Raw genomic sequence first — 17,240 nt, 5'->3', positions numbered from 1 at the left:
AAAGAAAAGGAGAAAAATAAAAGGAGACCCGACTTCATACCAAATTCTTAGCACAATTTCAATTTAGCCATTTAAGCCTTTCAGGAATCGCACCTCCATCTTCCTCCATGGGCATACACACACACACACACACAGAGAGAGAGAGAGAGAGAGAGAGAGAGAGAGAGAGAGAGAGAGAGAGAGAGAACAAAATTTGGTCACTTGGAAGTACCTATGATTTAGCATTTGTTCCTGGTCAAGATGAGAAAAACACAAAGCAAAGCCAACAGTATCTCCCAGCTAACTTGAAATGCTCTGAATGCAAGAGATGTTTGAGTTTGACTTGCCCATGATGCAAATGTGTTTGATTTGGAATGCCATTCTCAATCCTGCCTGAGTCTTGCCTCTAGAGGTCAAGGACAAGAACTTACTCTTCTCCAATTAAGTGCCTGCTCAAGTATCTGAGTAATCCATACAATTTCATTGGTTTGGCATCCAAGTTTGACACCTCTTCAGAGTACACAGGCAAACTATGTTCTCTGGGGCTCTCTACACAGGAGTGCAGTCTACATATGCTTCCTGCCCCAGGCTGCCATGCTTTGCCCTCTAGACATGAAATTATTGCCACTGTGTCTCTCCTGGAAACAGCTCTGTTGCAAAAATTTCCAGCACTAACATAAATTTCATTCTTCTCCCCTTCTGGGGACACTGGATGCTTCTCTTACAGTTATACAAGGTCATAAGACTAGTTGCAATCATGGGCCATGAGTGTAAATTATATGGACTACTTTTAAACTAAGGTATTTAATTTCAGGTTTGAGATTCTGGTGCTTTCTCCCTGAACTCTGATCACCATCAGCCTGTCAAAGATGTAAATGATGTAAATAGTGAAACAAGACAGTGGTACCTGGATCTAAAATAGTCCTTTGCTGTAGCAGATCACTGGGATTAGGGGATTTGGGCCTTGGTATCACAGCATAACCTTTCCCACTCTATGATAAGGTTGTGTGTGTGTGTGTGTGTGTATGTATTATAATATATAGTGTGACACATTAGTATAGTGCCTGTGGAGCCCAGAAGGGGGCATTAGATTCCCTGGACCTGGACTTATTGACAATTTTGAGCTGCCGGACATAGCTTCTAGGAACCACAAGGACTGTCTGTACACGTTCTTAACTGCTGTGTCATGTAACTCTGTAGCTATATAATCTTATCACATAAACTTGTAATACACAAAGTTCAAACTAAGGAATTCTATATTTTATTGGAATTCTAGACTTTACTGGCATTGTTAGTGAGAGTATATATTTCTTTGTATGCTTGGTGATCATACATGTTTCACCTTTTAAATCCATTTTTATTCTGTGTGAATTTTTCAACTAGGTTGTCTTTTTCTTACTGATAAGTAAAAGTTCTTCATAAGTGTCAATTATAGTAATAAGTTTTAAGTTTATCTTTAATGCTTTGTATAAAGGTGGGGAAATGTTTTAATTTTTCTCAGATCCTCATGCTTGTGTAGCAAGTGTTATTAATCTGAGGCCCTGGATGTATATTATTTTATATGTGATGTGAGAATTTAAAAGGCCACTGTGAGAAAGTGGGGATAGAAAATAGCTATGCCTTCCATGCAAGTGTTAAAAATAAAAGCAAGAAATGCAGCTAAGACACAGGAGGGAAATTCCTGCATGTCTCAATCTTGCCTCCAATTAGAGGAAGCAAAAGAAAAAAAAAAATGTCCCCTAAGAATCTGAACTGGTATTCAAGCAGGCAAGTTTGCAGACTGAATTTCTATTAGCATTGTGGTTTAAAAACTGAAAACATGACAATGTAATTTGAAGAAACGTCTGGTTAAGAGTGCCCTGAGTGACTAGCAGACACAAAAACAGCAGGCAGCTCTCTTGAAAGTCTTTAGTTTAGTTCTCTCTAGGCCAACAGCAACTATGTGTGGAATCCCAATCTGAAAGATGTTACATTATGGGTTCTTTTTCAAAAAGGTGTGGACTAGGTTCTGAAGGGGATGCTAAATTTCAAAGACCTAAGAAGTAGCAGCTACAAGTCAGAAGAAAACAAACTTCTGCTTAATCCTTGGTTTTTGAAGGTGTATTGATATTAGTTCAAGCAACAGCAAGGCTGTTTTGAGTATGTGGTTTTAAAAGGCAAGAAAGGAATGGAGAGATGCTTTAGTGGACAAGAATGCTTGCTGCTCTTCCAGAGGATCTAAGTGTGGTCCCCAGCACCCACATCTGGTGATTCACAGCTGCCTGCAACTTCAGCTCCAGGAGACATGATACTCTCTTCTAGTCTCTTCAGAGTACCTGCACATATGTGGCATATACACACAGAGAGACAGAAACACAGGTAAATACATAAAATAGAAAGAAATCAAGCAGGTCATAAATATTCTGTTCAAGTTCATTTAGTCCTCGCTAATCTGCAAGTCTCTAAATGAAGGTGATTTGTTGAAGGGACTTGGGTTGGTAGTAAAATCCAAGAAGAATGGGATGCCTGTTGTCAGATGTAGCCTAGCTTCAGCCTAGTCCGGGGAGGCACTAGAATGAGAATGGTCCTCCAGAGCTACCCTACTTAGAAGCAAGAGACTCACAATTCTGCTTCACAACATGCAGCATTGGCCACAGTTGGGAAAGAGAAAGGCATAATCATCCAGATTCTGAGTGTCTGCTATGGATGACATTTCTCCAGAGCAGGAGAGAACTGTAGGCGTTAACCAACAGCAGGTAAGTGATGGGTGTTCTGGGCAAACAAAGGCTCCAGGTAGTATGGTAGCAGCTCCTCTATGATCATTATTAGTTTGAGTGTCATTAGAAAAAGAATGATTTTGCATAGAAAGGATGGTTGTATGGGAGAAGGAGCAGTGATTTGCCTCCTGGGTGACAACTAACAACCCCATGGGTGGTCATTGAACTCCAGCTTTCTCAGTGATTGAGAATCACAATTCCTGGGAAACACTAAGTCAGTTAATATGGTAGAGGACCACAGCAGTATGTGTTTCCCTTATTCTCTCTGATCGCTCCCTCCTCCCCAAGCGCTCTAGGCATGTATGTTTTGAAGAATCAATGTCTACAAATAAAGTTGAAAGCCTCTTCTCTGAAAGAATTTCAAGGATAGACTATGTTCAAGCTTGGGAGATTTTCTAGAACATTTCTCAGGTGTTTACACTGACATTTTAAAAACAGATATTGATGTCCTTTTATTACAATTTAAGTTATTGATTTTATGTGTGGGCATGCGTGTGCCACAGCATGCATGTGGAAGTTAAAAGACAACCAGCAGGGGTTATTTCTCTTTTTCTACCACATGGGTATCAGGGATCGAACTCAGGTCATCAGTCTTGGCAGCAGGTATTCTTACCCACTGAGCTATTTCATTGACCCTAAACAATTTAATTTAATTATGAGTCTGGGCATATCATTAAGAGTCTGAGCTTTGGTTCTCACATGCTAGGTCTGTTCATCAATAAACAGTTATTGGAGTGCCCAACCATGGCAGAACTGGACTACATGATGTTTCAGATTTATCCCTGTATCAGTAAAGGTCACACGAGTCAGTTTGCAAGCCCCTGAATTTCAGCCCATCTTGGCTTGAGAAATTGACCCTATCATATCGATTGTCTCCTTTGCTATCATCATCATTACTGTCATTTAGATTTTACCTTGTTTTTGGAAGGCAGTGTTGTAGAGTAAAAACAACTTCAGCAGAGCATGGTGGCTTCTTCTGTATCACCACCATGCAAGTGGATATAGCAAGATGATAGCTGCAAGTTCCAGGCAGCCTGGGCTATAATAAATTTCATGCTGGCCTGAGCTACACTATGAGACATTTTCTCAATTAAAACAAATTTCAGCAAACAAAATTACCCCCAGATTTGAAAGCCTGCTCTGACATCACTCAGCTTTCATATGTAACATGGAGATGGTAAGGGACAGAGTGCATAGTTACTGTGTGACTGAATGGCTAAGATATATTGTAAAGACATACTGTAAGAGTTTGTGTTTGAGCATCCATTTTACGGATTTCTAATCAAGCAGTGGTTACAAGTAATTTAGATAAGATGGCATATTTGTCTATATTGTCATAAAATGCATCCAAACCCTCCACAAGTTGGTCTTACACATTGTGTAGAAATATAATATTTAATGACTACATTTCTGTGTAGCCAACAACCATCTGATGATACAATTCTAAGAAAGGAAAGAGATAAAAAATATATGTGGTACCCTTGCCTCCTCACTTTCACGTTCTCTGTGTAAGGAAGGGAAAATACATTTTCATGAGTTTTGTTATCTATCACTGGAAGTGAATACTAAAAATAACAGTAAAATGTAGCATCAAAGAAATAACACACAGGGTTTTAAGAGCACAGACAAAGAAGCAGTTGTTCTTAAAATCTGAAATGTCACTGGCTCTGAATTTTTTTTTCTTGAGACATGGCTGCCAGTCTTGGGTCGGGCTCATTTTCTCTGACAATTAAAGAAGTAGAAATCAGGAAGTAAATCACAATCATGACAAACAAGTTTTCAATAAAAGTACAGTAAGATAATACACACACACAGCACAGCACAGCACACGGCACACACAAAGAGACAGACTACCCACAAGTAGAGAGTGGATTCAGAAATCAAAATCCATATCTGCCTGGAAGGCTGGGGTTGTTTGTTTGTTTGTTTGTTTGTTTGTTTGTGGCAGCCTGGGGGCTCCTCATCCCCTCATTTTGATTTGGTTAACTTAGACAAAGAAAAGTGGGTTTATTGGTCACCCAATATGGTTTATAGCCCATATCCAGGGCCTATTTACATATCTGGGAAGGTCAACTAGAAGAGGGTCCACAAGGGTAAGGTGAAGATGCTTACCAAGTCTTTGCCCTGGTTGAAGAAGACAGAAGAATTCTATTCTGCTATTTATGGCTGCTTTCCCTATCTGTCTATCTGTCAGTGTACTAGGTAATTTCTATGTTTCCTCAGGGGTCTCACTATGCAGACCTGGCTAGCCTACAACTGTTTTTGTAGACCAGGCTTGCCTTGAACTCACAAAGGCCTACCTGATTCTGCTCTTGAGTATTCAGATTAAAAGGCATGAACCACCATTTGCATCTGGAAGCCTTCCAATGGTGAAATTTGGGACACGGTGGTATTTATGGAAAGGTGCATAGACCTAAGCTCTCCAGTCATCATTTCTGTGAAAGAACAAGTTGTCATTTGCCATCCACACATAATGAAGAAACACATGGAAATAGCCTTACTTTTTTTTTCAGTTGTCTAAATCTACCTGTAGGAAATTCCTTCCTGAGGTTCTTTCTGCATGTATGGTTATCTTTAACAAGTAATGAAATGAAAAAAAAAATCTTTTCCAGTGAGAAACACACACTGCGATTTCTTGTTGAAGATGAAAACAATGCTCTCTTGTGACCTGAGTCTTAGGCCAAAAACCTGTCTCTGGGTGTCTCAACGGAGCAGATTTAGCCTTGCTGTCAGTATCTCCATGGCCATGGGTCACCACACTGTTCATCCCCATAAGATGCCAGTTGCCATCAAAATTAATGATTGGATACACTAGTTGCAGAAGGTGCTGACAAACTGAAGCAGTCTTTTGTTGCTTTTTATTTTGAGTGACCATATTTCTCTGAAAGAGTCTTCCTTAAGAAGATTTTGCTTACTCAGAGAGGACACGTTCTGGGACAGGTTCAGGTTTCTATGCCTTTTAGAAAAAAATGACTTGCCCCTAGTGTGAGAAAAAAATCAAAAGTACCTTGGACCAGCTTAGGCCTAAGTGTAGATAAACAGAAAGCCTCTGACCCCTGCTCAAGTCAGCTAGAACAGCTACCTACCTGCCATACACACACTCATCTTTGCTAAGTGAACCACCTACCTAAACTAGAAGCTTAGATGAGAAAATTACTAATAGCTAAGCTTGCCTACCTACAGACAGGGCAAAGCTATTTGCCTGGCAAGCCTTAAAATCAAAAGGATGCAAGGACTGAAGAGATAACTCAGCAGTTAAATCACTGGCTGTTCTTCCAGAGGATCAGGGTTCAGTTCCCAGCACCCATCTTCAACTCCACTTCCAGGGCATCCAAAGCCCTCTTCTGGTCTCCTTTAGGCACCAAGTATGCAAGTGGTACACAGACATACATGTAGGCAAAACATCCATATACTTAACATAGAATGAAATTTAAAATAAAACGATTATAAAATTTAAAGAAAAACCTATGAATGTGTTTTGTTTGGTGCAGTGTTTCTGAGAAAGAAGACAAACCTGAGTGGCAAAGGGAAGGATAACGTCTAGAGGAGGGATCCGTGGCAGGAGCTTGTGTCCTGACTATGAAGACTATTGTGCGCACTTAATCAGAGTGCCTGCCTTTGGAGGCTGACTTCAGCTTTCCAAGGCTGTGAAATGAACTGCATCTGAGTCTCCAGTGCTCTTTTGATGAAGTGAGGGTCTTGGCTCCTCACATCTAGAATGAGAAAAACCTCCTTAGTCAGTGTGTGCCCCGGAAGTGCTGTTGGGCACTGTGGTGGATTGTTTGTCACCCACTTTTCATGCCAGGAGCCAACTTTACTTGAGTCCCATTTCCTCTGCAGTTCTGAGTTCAAGTAGGCAAAGATGAGATTATACAAAAACTGGGAGAAGAGGGAAGGTAGCTCATTACTCCCCAAAGGCACAGTTATTAGAGAAGGTGAAACATAGATGCTAAGGCGGCCTCCGCCAGTGCCTGCTCCTCATGGTCCTCACCTCATCTTGCACTCTAACTCCTGCCCACCACCAGCATCTCCAAGCTCACCACTGGATGCTTCTCTGCAAGCTTACAGGGCCACATCCACAAAGAGCCACAACTTCTGAGGACAACTTTATCAGACCACCCCCCAACCCCTATCCTTGGTCTGACTTCAGTCTCCAGACCTGCTCCAGAGTTCCTTGGAAACTTTGACTCATCAGCTACAGCCAGGACTGGTGTCTGACCTTCTCCTGACCCCTCAGCTCACACCTCTTTTGATCTCCCAGCTCCCCTTCCATCGATAATACTCAATTCTTATAAAAATTTCTCCTTCCAAAATATGCAGTGGTTCTGGTTTTATGACTCATACAAGTATGGGCTTCCAATTTCTCTTTCTGAACCAGGCCTTATGAAGCATGGAATAGACATTCCTGTGGACACACAGTAATGCAGAGCTTTCAAAAAACAAAAGACCCCTCGTGCTCGTAGAAAGCCACATGGCCTCTTATACGTCCCCTCGAAACTGGCCCTTACCTCCAATCCCTGCTTCCTGCTTCCTAAGCCTTGCTTGTGGTTCATTCTTTTTGTTTTGTTTTGTTTTGTTTTGAGACAAGGTGTCTCTGTATAGCCCTGGCTATCCTGGAACTCACTCTGTAGACCAGGCTGGCCTCGAACTCAGAAATCCACCTGCCTCTGCCTCCCAAGTGCTGGGATTAAAGGCGTGCACCACCACTGCCCGGCTAGTTCATTCCTTGCACTTAGACTCCTGTTGCTTCTTGTAAACTGCAAAGTACTTCACAGGCATATTTTTGAGACCACCTATATAAGAAGGATGTGAAATGGGTTGTCTGAATTTACCTGTAAAGAAACTAAGAAACGTTAAAGTCATGTGGCTCCTATGTGGTAAACTTGAGACTCCAACTTAAGCCTTCCAGAGACATTTTTCTGTTTCACTTGTTAATAATGGGTGATATGTTTATAGCAATTTTTCCCCTAAGACAGCTTCTCCCTCGGTGATTTAATTTATACCCCACTATTAGGTGTCTCCATTAAAAAAGAAACATTGCAGACATTTGCAGAAGGGCAAGGGAACAGAAGTAAGCCTCGGGCAATTTTATGGGGCCAGAAAAGACTTAAGAAATCATTTAACACACTAGACTCCTTTTAAAAATAAGAAGACTAGGATGGTCAGGGTAGCTTTACCCAAAGGAGCCCTCTGAGCAAGCTTGACAGCCTGAGTTCAACCCTTGGTTCCTAGTAAAAGTGGAAGGAGAAAACAAGCTCCACAAACTTGTACTCCAACCTGTACCCTCATTATGTGACACACGATGATGATGATGATGATGATGATGACAGTAATGGAAGACTATACACAAAATAGATGACAAAGTAACACCCTGAATGAAAATATTATAATTAGCATATTTTCTTCCATCATCTGCTATGGTCTCAATGTCTGTGTGTTCCAGAAATCCATAGGTAGAAACCCAAATCCCTGTTGTGCTCTATTAAGAGATGATATAGTCAGGAAGTGACTTAGTTGTGAGTCAGAGCCCTCATGAATGAGATCAGTATCCTTAAACAAGAGTCCCAGTGTGAAAATAGCTTTCCCTGAAAATGTCTCTTGCCTTTAGAAACCAAACTTTTGCCAGACCTTGCCACCAAGTTTACAATGTGCTTTGAGACTATTTGAAACTTTGTAGTCAATCTGCTGTCCTACTGTGTGCTTGGCCTATTTAAGCTGCCTTTCAGGAAACAGTGTAACCAACATTATTTTGCCTTAGATTTCCCATGTAACCAGCTGCTACAGCCTAGGCTAAACAGTAACTTTAATCGTAAACTGACCCAGAATCATGTATGTGTCTGCATGTGTGTATGTTGTGGTAATCATTTCCTGAAAGCAGCCAATGTCTAGAAAGTGACCTTAAATAAAATAAATACCTGTCACAGAAGTTGGAAGCAACATGTGGTTAGAGTTTGACAATATCTGTTTGTTGATTTGAATTCTATTCTGGGTCATTTGGGGTCAGTAAAGCAACTTCTCTCCTTTTAAAACTTTAAGATTTCCATTTAAAAGAAACTATTCATTGTTCTTTTCTCATACTGTGTTTCCTGTGCTAAGATCTTTGTTAGGAACAGACAACAGGGCAGATATACACAAGACATTTGTTTGTGTCCTGAAACCACAAAATACAGGCAGATGGAAGATGCTGGTAGAGGGCAAAGTAGAAAATTCAAATTTAGGTTCACTTTTAGTCCAAACTACTCAAGAAAAAGACTTTTTTTTTTTTTTTTTTTTTGGTTTTTCAAGACAGGGTTTCTCTGTATCGCCCTGGTTAATTCTTAACTATAGTTTCAATTCAGCCCAGGAACTTTTGTTTGTCCTGCTATATCAGGCCACAGCAGAAGCATATACCAAATTCTTATAGCATCATATTTGATTACAACTTGGTCATGGACTCCCTGGACCCTAGAACCATGACAAATAGATTTCTATTATTTCGAATTTAGCCACTTGAGGATATTTTGACAGAGACTCAAGTAGGACTAATATACTCAACCCTATAGAATCTCTAGGAATCAGTAGATTCTAAAGACTTTCATTTGTTATTCACGTCATGTTTCAGAGTGTCAAAGGTAGGATTTCAACATAAGCTAACTCAGTCATTTTCCCTCTGGGACTCCATAAAGCAAAGCCCTCGCTGTGTCCTCTCTGTAATTCTTTCAGGAAAAAAATTTAACTTTGACAGTTTTCAAAAAGTTAGCAGTGAAACAAAAACTTCCATCAAATAAAATCTTTGTCAGTGAATAAACAAAGCAACCCAAAATTATAGACTGCATTCAGAACTAGTAAACTATAAAAAAAAATGTATCATGAAATAACATCTAATTAAATTCTTGTAGGACATAGCTAACTGCTCTACTAGCTGATTTTCTGACCTTAAGTAAAATACTTATCTTCCTTGGGGACTGCCATACACCAGCCTTAACTTTAACACTTACTGTAATATGAAAATAGTGGCATTTTTGAAATGTTCTAAAATACATTATACATATTCTAGTTATATATTTGTTTATTGTTAACATTGGACCTTGGACAATGTCTAGATTTCATTGCTATAAAGTGACACCATGACCAAGGAAACTCTAATAAAGGTGAACATTTAATTGAGGCTGGCTTACAGGTTCAGAAGTTCACTCTATTATCATCACGGTGGGAAGCATGGCAGCATCCAGACAGACATAGTGATTTAGAAAGAGGTGAGTGTTTTAGATCTTGATACAAAGCAGCCAGAAGAAGACTGTCTCTTCCCCACTGGATGGAGCTTAAGCATAGAACTTCAAAGCCCACCCCCACAGTGACTTACTTCCTCCAACAAGGCCACACCTACTCCAACAAGGTCACACTTCCTAATAGTGCTATTTCCCATGGGCCAAGCATATTCAAACCACCACAGACAGCCATGGTAGTCTCATTTACAAAACCTCAGAAGTAAAGTTGAGTATACTTGTATTCTTTGGAAGAATTAGGCCATTCCATGCCAATGCATACTACTATTTTGTTATTGGTTGGTGTTGGTGTTGAGATTGTCACCAAAGGTGAATTTATTTCAAAATTCACATTATTGTGATTATACACAAGGGGCATAATTTCCTTTCTTTTACTCCATAGTCAAGACTGCCTAGTGAAAATGGATTAAAGTCACTTCTGTCTCTTCTTGTTTCCTGCTTCTATGAGATTCAGGGTGAGCATGCACTCCCTATGAAAGCAAAAGTAAAGACGATCATAATCCTCCATGTGATTCAGGCAGCTAGTAGATCCAGAATACTTGTCAAGGATCTTTGTGTTATACAAACACTGATTTGCTCCTTCGCTGGAAACTACAAACATCAGTTCCTAATGATTTTAAGTTAGAAGAGAAGGACAGGTCAAGGGAATCCTCTCATTTGAGCATCATTGAAAAGGAGGCTTGTAAAAATAACAATAGTTGCCCAAAATCAACCAGCTAGTGAGTGACAGAGCCCCTCACCTAGTCCTACACATGATTATGAAAAAGTAATATATATATAAAAGTACTATATATGTGCATATATATAAACAGTAGAAGAATATGTGGGAATAGGTAGGTGACTGGAAGGGGACAAGGGCATTTTCTGCAGTGAAGGAAGTGCCTTATATCTTCACTTGGTATGAATTATGCACATGTAAATACTTGCTACAGTTTATTGAGCTGCATAGTTAATGTGCATATTTTTATTTATGTAAGTTATACTTTAGTGAGCAATTTTTTAAAGTAAAAGATTCCTTGAGACCTAAACTGAGAATCCATAAGGTAAAGAATCTTGTTTATTTTTTGGGCATGGCTGTATTCTCTCTGAAAGGAGAACAGCTATCAGTCTTCCACCTGCCATTTCTAGGGCTGTCCAAAAGAAAGAGAACAGAAACAAGGTTATTTGGGAGTAGTCTGAGAACAAAGGATATTTTGCCCTTATTTTACAAGTAAAAACATAATAAAATGGCAAGAGCCACACCCTCTCCAAAAAATACACTGCGTGAAATGTCTGTGCAGTGCTGAGCGAACAACAGAATGTTCTCTTTGCAACAAAGAACATCTGAGACATAGCACTGTGATCTTAAACCCCTACAAAGCCCCTGAAATAGGAATGGAGCAGTGTTTGTGGACCAATAACACAGTGATTGTGAACCTTCCTAATACTGCAACCTTCGAATACAGTTCCTCATGTTGTGGTGGCCCCCAATCATAAAATTATTATCATTATCATTATAATTATTATTATTATTATATTATTATTATTATTATATTTCCACTGCATAACTGTAATTTTGCTACTGCTATGAATTGTAATATAAATAGCTATGATTTCCAATGGTCTTCATTGGACTCCCAAAGGGCTCGGACTCATGGGTTGAGAAGCAGTGCCATAACATCAGATCAAGAGTACCCAGTTATGTCTCTGCAGACCGGGAACAAACACCTGGTAACACAGAGATTCCTAGTCCATCTGTTCCTTCACTATAATGTAGCCCCCTCCTCCATTAAAAAATTATATAACCTAAGGGAAAGAAGGGAATGCCAAGGAAATTAAGATAGTATTTCTACTACCCAGTAGAATATGAGGCTCATAATAAACAAAACACAGCCGTTAGTGTTAAAGAAAGTGACATTTTACATGCTTCAGTTGTCAAATGAGACCATCCATCCCTATCCAACCTAGCCATAGATAGGTCATGGCTTAATCTGGAAAGTGTCACTAGTACTTCTTACTTGGCCGTGATGTTGCAAGAACTTTGAATACAGCATGCACAGCGATATATTGTATCTAATATTATTCCAGAAAAAAAATCCCCAGGCACTATTTAACATCATCAAAAACTCTCTACTTACATAGGCATACAAGAGGCTGACAATGGTACTAGAACAGAATCTTCTTCCATGAAAATAAGATACATTAGAACTCCTCTGTCTAATGTATGTGTATTGCCCATCAACCATATGAATGTGCAAACAAAACCACATATCCATGGGGAAAACGATGAGAGAAAGTGAGATAAAAATGAAAACAAGTGTGGCTTGCCAGAGGCCAACTCCTACCAATACCCATTCAGACAGCTTGTTCACTGTAAGAGACAGAAAACAGCAGAAGAAAAAGTGAAAGACACAAATTTTTGCCTAAGCAATGGTTGTTTTTAGTTTTAGCCAGTGCCTTGGTTTTGCTCCAGATTAAAGTAGCTATGGAATCTAAAATATGTGAGAAAGAGATGAATCTCCCCCATCTGGCAGCCCTATCAACCACCCTGCTTCAGAGGTGGGTCAGTGATGAAGGGCTTTACTACTTGTAGCACAGATTCCTTGCCTCTGGTGACATAGTAAAATCATGTGGATAGACCTTTCACAATGCTATTTCATAGGGCTCAATCTGCTAGGTTGTGATTCAATTAGTCAGTGGTGTCAGTGCGTCAGAATGGTTTTAAGAAGGCTCCCTTGGTATGCTGACTGGAAAACCAGGGCCGTGATATTTCGGTCTGCATGCATACATGCAAAGGCTTAAAATTCCTTTCTATCCCACAGCAGATAGAACTCAGGTAAACAACCTTGGATGGGAAGAAATCTACATTCCTTGATATTAACTTGAGAGTCCAGAAGCAATTCTCTGCTGTAACTCTGACAGGAAATAATGTGATCTCCATTGGCATGTGTTCTTTAAAGATTTTTTTAGAAAGCCCTTCCCATGCTACAGAGAAGGTTTACTAGGTAAAGCACTTGTTATACAAGTATAAGGACCTGAGCTTAAATCCCCAGGACCATGTTAAGTGGGGTGTGGTAGCATGCATCTGTAATCCAGTGCTCCTATGATTAGATGGAGGGTGAGGACAAAATCCCTCAAAACTCATGCCATCTAGCCTGGAGTACAGCGACAAACACATTGGAGACCCTGCTTCAATAAGGTGGAAAAAAAGGAGTAATTCTTGCGGTTTTCCTTTGACTTCCATATACATGCTATGTCTCATGTGTGTCCACACTACACACACACACACACACACACACCATATACATACAGATATATGTGCATCATATCACACCACACAAATAAACAGAGTTGGGGCAATGTAAAGGCTCTTGCTACATAAACTCTGATGGCCTGAATTCAATCCCTGGAACCATTCAAAGGAGGATGGAGAGAATCAATTCTACAAAGTTGTCCTCTCACTTCCAAATATATGCTGTGGCACCTGTATCCCCCCCATCACCGCCAAATACATATCATAGACACAAACAAATAATCAAATTTAAAATAAATATATAATATAAGAAAGCCTTTTCCATTAGATTATCTCATAGAGGAGAGATCTAAGACCAAAAGAAGATCAACCTAATTTAGCCCAATGAGGTAGTCACCATGACTAAAACCTAGACATATTTTACCTACCTAGGTTAGGTTATAATTGGGGTACCTAATGTTAAAAGAGACAAGGAAACTCAGGGCTTCCCATGAGCTGCTCAGCACAGCATCCATGTTTTCCCTCTGTAGTGTTCTCATTCTTGTTCCTTGTCCATCTTCTCTGAGAGCTGTAAGCTCTGTGGGGAGAGGAGTGCTGCATGTCTCATTGGGCCGTGTATTCCTAGCATCTAGCATGATGGCAGATACAAGTTATCTCAAATACATTTGGTCCTTTAATTGCTTTTTGTTTTCTCTATTATTTCACAAGTGTGGCGGGAGATATTAGGAAAAAGGAGACGTCTGGCTAGCTCCCAGCCTGGCCACCATGTTCTCGCTCTAAATTCCTGAACTAATGGCGGCACTGGCTGCCCAGTGGCACAGGCCTGGGACCCACGAAACGTTGATGTGGCTGCTGCCTCCACCAGCCAGCTCCGTGGTGTCCATGGTTCTTGGTATGGGCCCTTGGCCAACTCTGCCACCCCCATGTGGTAGATGTAACAATTCCCAGTACCCTGTAGAAAGAAGACTCTTATGCTTAAAGATTAACCAAATAGATTTATATATCAGCAAATACTGTATCCACAAGATGCCCACACAGTAAGAATTGTTATCCTAATTACCTAACCTTGATATGAATAACTACATGAGACTGCTAGAGACACGAGGGTGACATCCGCAGCCATCTTGCCTCCCCTCCTCTCCTTCTCTCCTTCTTTCTCTGTCTTCCTCTCCCCCAAACTTTTCCATTCCAACTCCCCTTCTACTGCCCAATCACTGGCTCTAGTCTTTATTTTACAAATTAAGGTGGGGCAGAAGGTTCACAAGAAGTCACCTGTATACAGATTCACTCCTTGTCTGCAGCCCCTCCCAGGAAAGCAGAACTAGCATCAAAATATAAGACCAGGGCTATCCACAACACATACGTTTTAGTGCAATTGGTTACATAGGACTGTTTCTTATTTCTAAGAAACAGTTCCAGGGCACAGATAGCCATGCTTGCCACATAGCCTAACAATCTGAGTTCATTTCCACTGTAGAAGGTGAAAACTGACTCCTGTAAGTTGTCTTCTGAACTCCAAACAGATTATGGCATGCTCATGTATGAACATGCACACAGACACACAGAGACAGACACAGACATACACAGTGGGGGGGGGCAGCAGAGGGAAAGAGAAAACTGTATTTAGCTTTTGTGTTGCTGTGACAAATCACTTTGACCAAAGGCAACCTAGGGAAGGAAAACATCTTTTCCATCTAACAAGTTATAACACGTCTCCATCATTGAGAGAAGTTAACACAGGACTTTGAAACAGAAAGCATGGAAGAAGGATGCTTACTGGCTTGCTTACAAGCTCATATTCAGCCAGCTACCTTTCATATATAGCCCAGACTCACCTTCCTAGGAATGGTACTGTGCACAGTGGGCTGGGCCATCCTACACCATCAGCAAAGTTTTTAAAACTGCTCCACCCACCTTATTATGTTGAACTTTCAAGTTACAACAAAGCTTAGACAGTCTTAACAATGTTGAATCTGTGATATGCTACACATAGAATCCATGAAGAAGTAGGCAATTCAATTGAGGTTTCCTCTTCCCAGCTGTGTCAAGTTGACTAGCCATCACACTCATAAATAAACAAATGTAAAAATTAAGTTAATAGCTCCAGATTGTAAACCCATAACATTACAAAGCATGGGTTAAATATTTGGTGTTTTAACAATGTTTTGAGGTTCTGAGGTATTGAACGCAAGGTCTCAAATATCTTAAGCCAGAGATCTACCACTGAGCTACTCTGGAAATGGCCCATTGCATTGAGTAGATCAGTATGTTCCCAGGGGCAGATTAGACAGAATTTAATCACACATCCAAACAACACTTAGTTTCACATCCCTATGCTTTTCACCTTAAAAGATAGAAAAGCATATCCAGATAGATGCTACACATTTCTTACCACCTTCTTCACTTGATAGTGTTCTCACAGTGTTATTTTCTGCAAAGAGCAAAATCAATAGTTCAGGGTAACCTTAGTATTAAGAGGATTCCTCATGACTCTCAAAATTCTTTTAATTGAATCTCCAAAGTCTGTGAAAAGGAAATCTAAGCCAGCATACCGTACGTGTATAAATCCTTACATCTGGCCCTTTCTTAGTTCCAAGCTGCCAGCCTAAGGGTTTAGGGAAGGCAGTGGGTAAGAAAGTTCAGCATGAGGCTTTAGGGGCCCTGAACAAGAAGGAGCTCAGAATTTTCAGAACCAGATAGATATGTGACACATAGCTCTCTTCACTGCACACCAAGGGAAAACACACTAAGGTGGTTTTCTCGTGTTTCTTTGTTTTCACTGAAGCCTAGCCAACATGCAGGTAGGATAGATTCTATGTGTCGTATATCACAGACTCAATATTGTTAAAACTGTCTAAACTATATAGCCTGAAAGTTCAACATGATAATCAAAAATCACAACGATGATTTTTATAGGTGTTAATAGTTTCTAAAGTTTCTAAAGAAATGCACAGGACATTGAGTAGACAGATTAGGGGAAAAAAGACAGCCAAGGAAGACTCTTGAATTTTAAGAACAACAAATCAAAGCATCTAAGAATTGGAGAAAAACATTATTATTCATAGGAAAATTGAAAATAATATACAAATTAACAGAATTCTATTGAGTGTCCACTTTAGAATAATCTTCAGAATTACCTACTGAAAAATAATATGTGCCTAATCTACTATCAGTTTATTCCACTTTTAGAAATACCTAAACTCTAGAAAACTCTTCCATGCTTCTACTAGGAGAAGTGTATAACCATATAAATAGGACTGCATTCACCGTAGGAACAAATAGAGAAATAAGGCAACCAATTCAAACACCTCTCAAATAGATGAGATACATAAGTCATAATCATCACATGAAGGAACATTATGCGACAGTGAACTAAGTACTTAATCTCTTGTCAACAGATTCCTCTTCTGATCCTATGTAATGTCTTCTGAATGCTGGCAATGAGTCACAGGTAGGACCAGGATGGAAGAGGAAATGGAGCAACAAAACCCCAAATCTTGGACCGACTCAGGAAGTAAACTCTAAGACCAACCTAACAAACAATGGCCTGCACATTTTTATTTCCCTGGGTCATCAATGTCTCCAGTCTCTGGAGTTTGAATGGATCACTATAAAATGACTCCAAAAGAAGCTTTTACATTCAATTTTGTGTATCAAATGCACCAAGTATAGAGTTAGATTAAATCTCTTCTTAGTTCCCTGAGTCTTTTGATCAAAATAGAAAGGGTTCTTTTCTTCTTTCATTGTGATACATAATAGCATATGTCTTATCCTAGGATTGTCACCAATTTCTCAATAATAATTTTGCTTTCCATTCAACCCACATAAAAGCTCACTGTTTCAGCCTTTGTAAGCACTAGTTCGATCGAGGGTAACAAGGTTCCTGAAGAGCTACAATGTGTTCATGTCTTCCAGTTAGCGTTGACATCCTTATTCAACAGCACAGTTCCCCTATTTAAAACATTGTGAATCTCATTGATTTCTCCTTGTCTTTTTCTCCCACGAAAG

Source organism: Grammomys surdaster, unplaced genomic scaffold (genome assembly GCF_004785775.1).
Source record: "Grammomys surdaster isolate TR1022 unplaced genomic scaffold, NIH_TR_1.0 131, whole genome shotgun sequence".
Lineage (NCBI taxonomy): Eukaryota > Metazoa > Chordata > Mammalia > Rodentia > Muridae > Grammomys > Grammomys surdaster.
The sequence above is the reverse complement of the archived record's forward strand: the minus strand, read 5'-3'. Positions refer to the sequence as shown.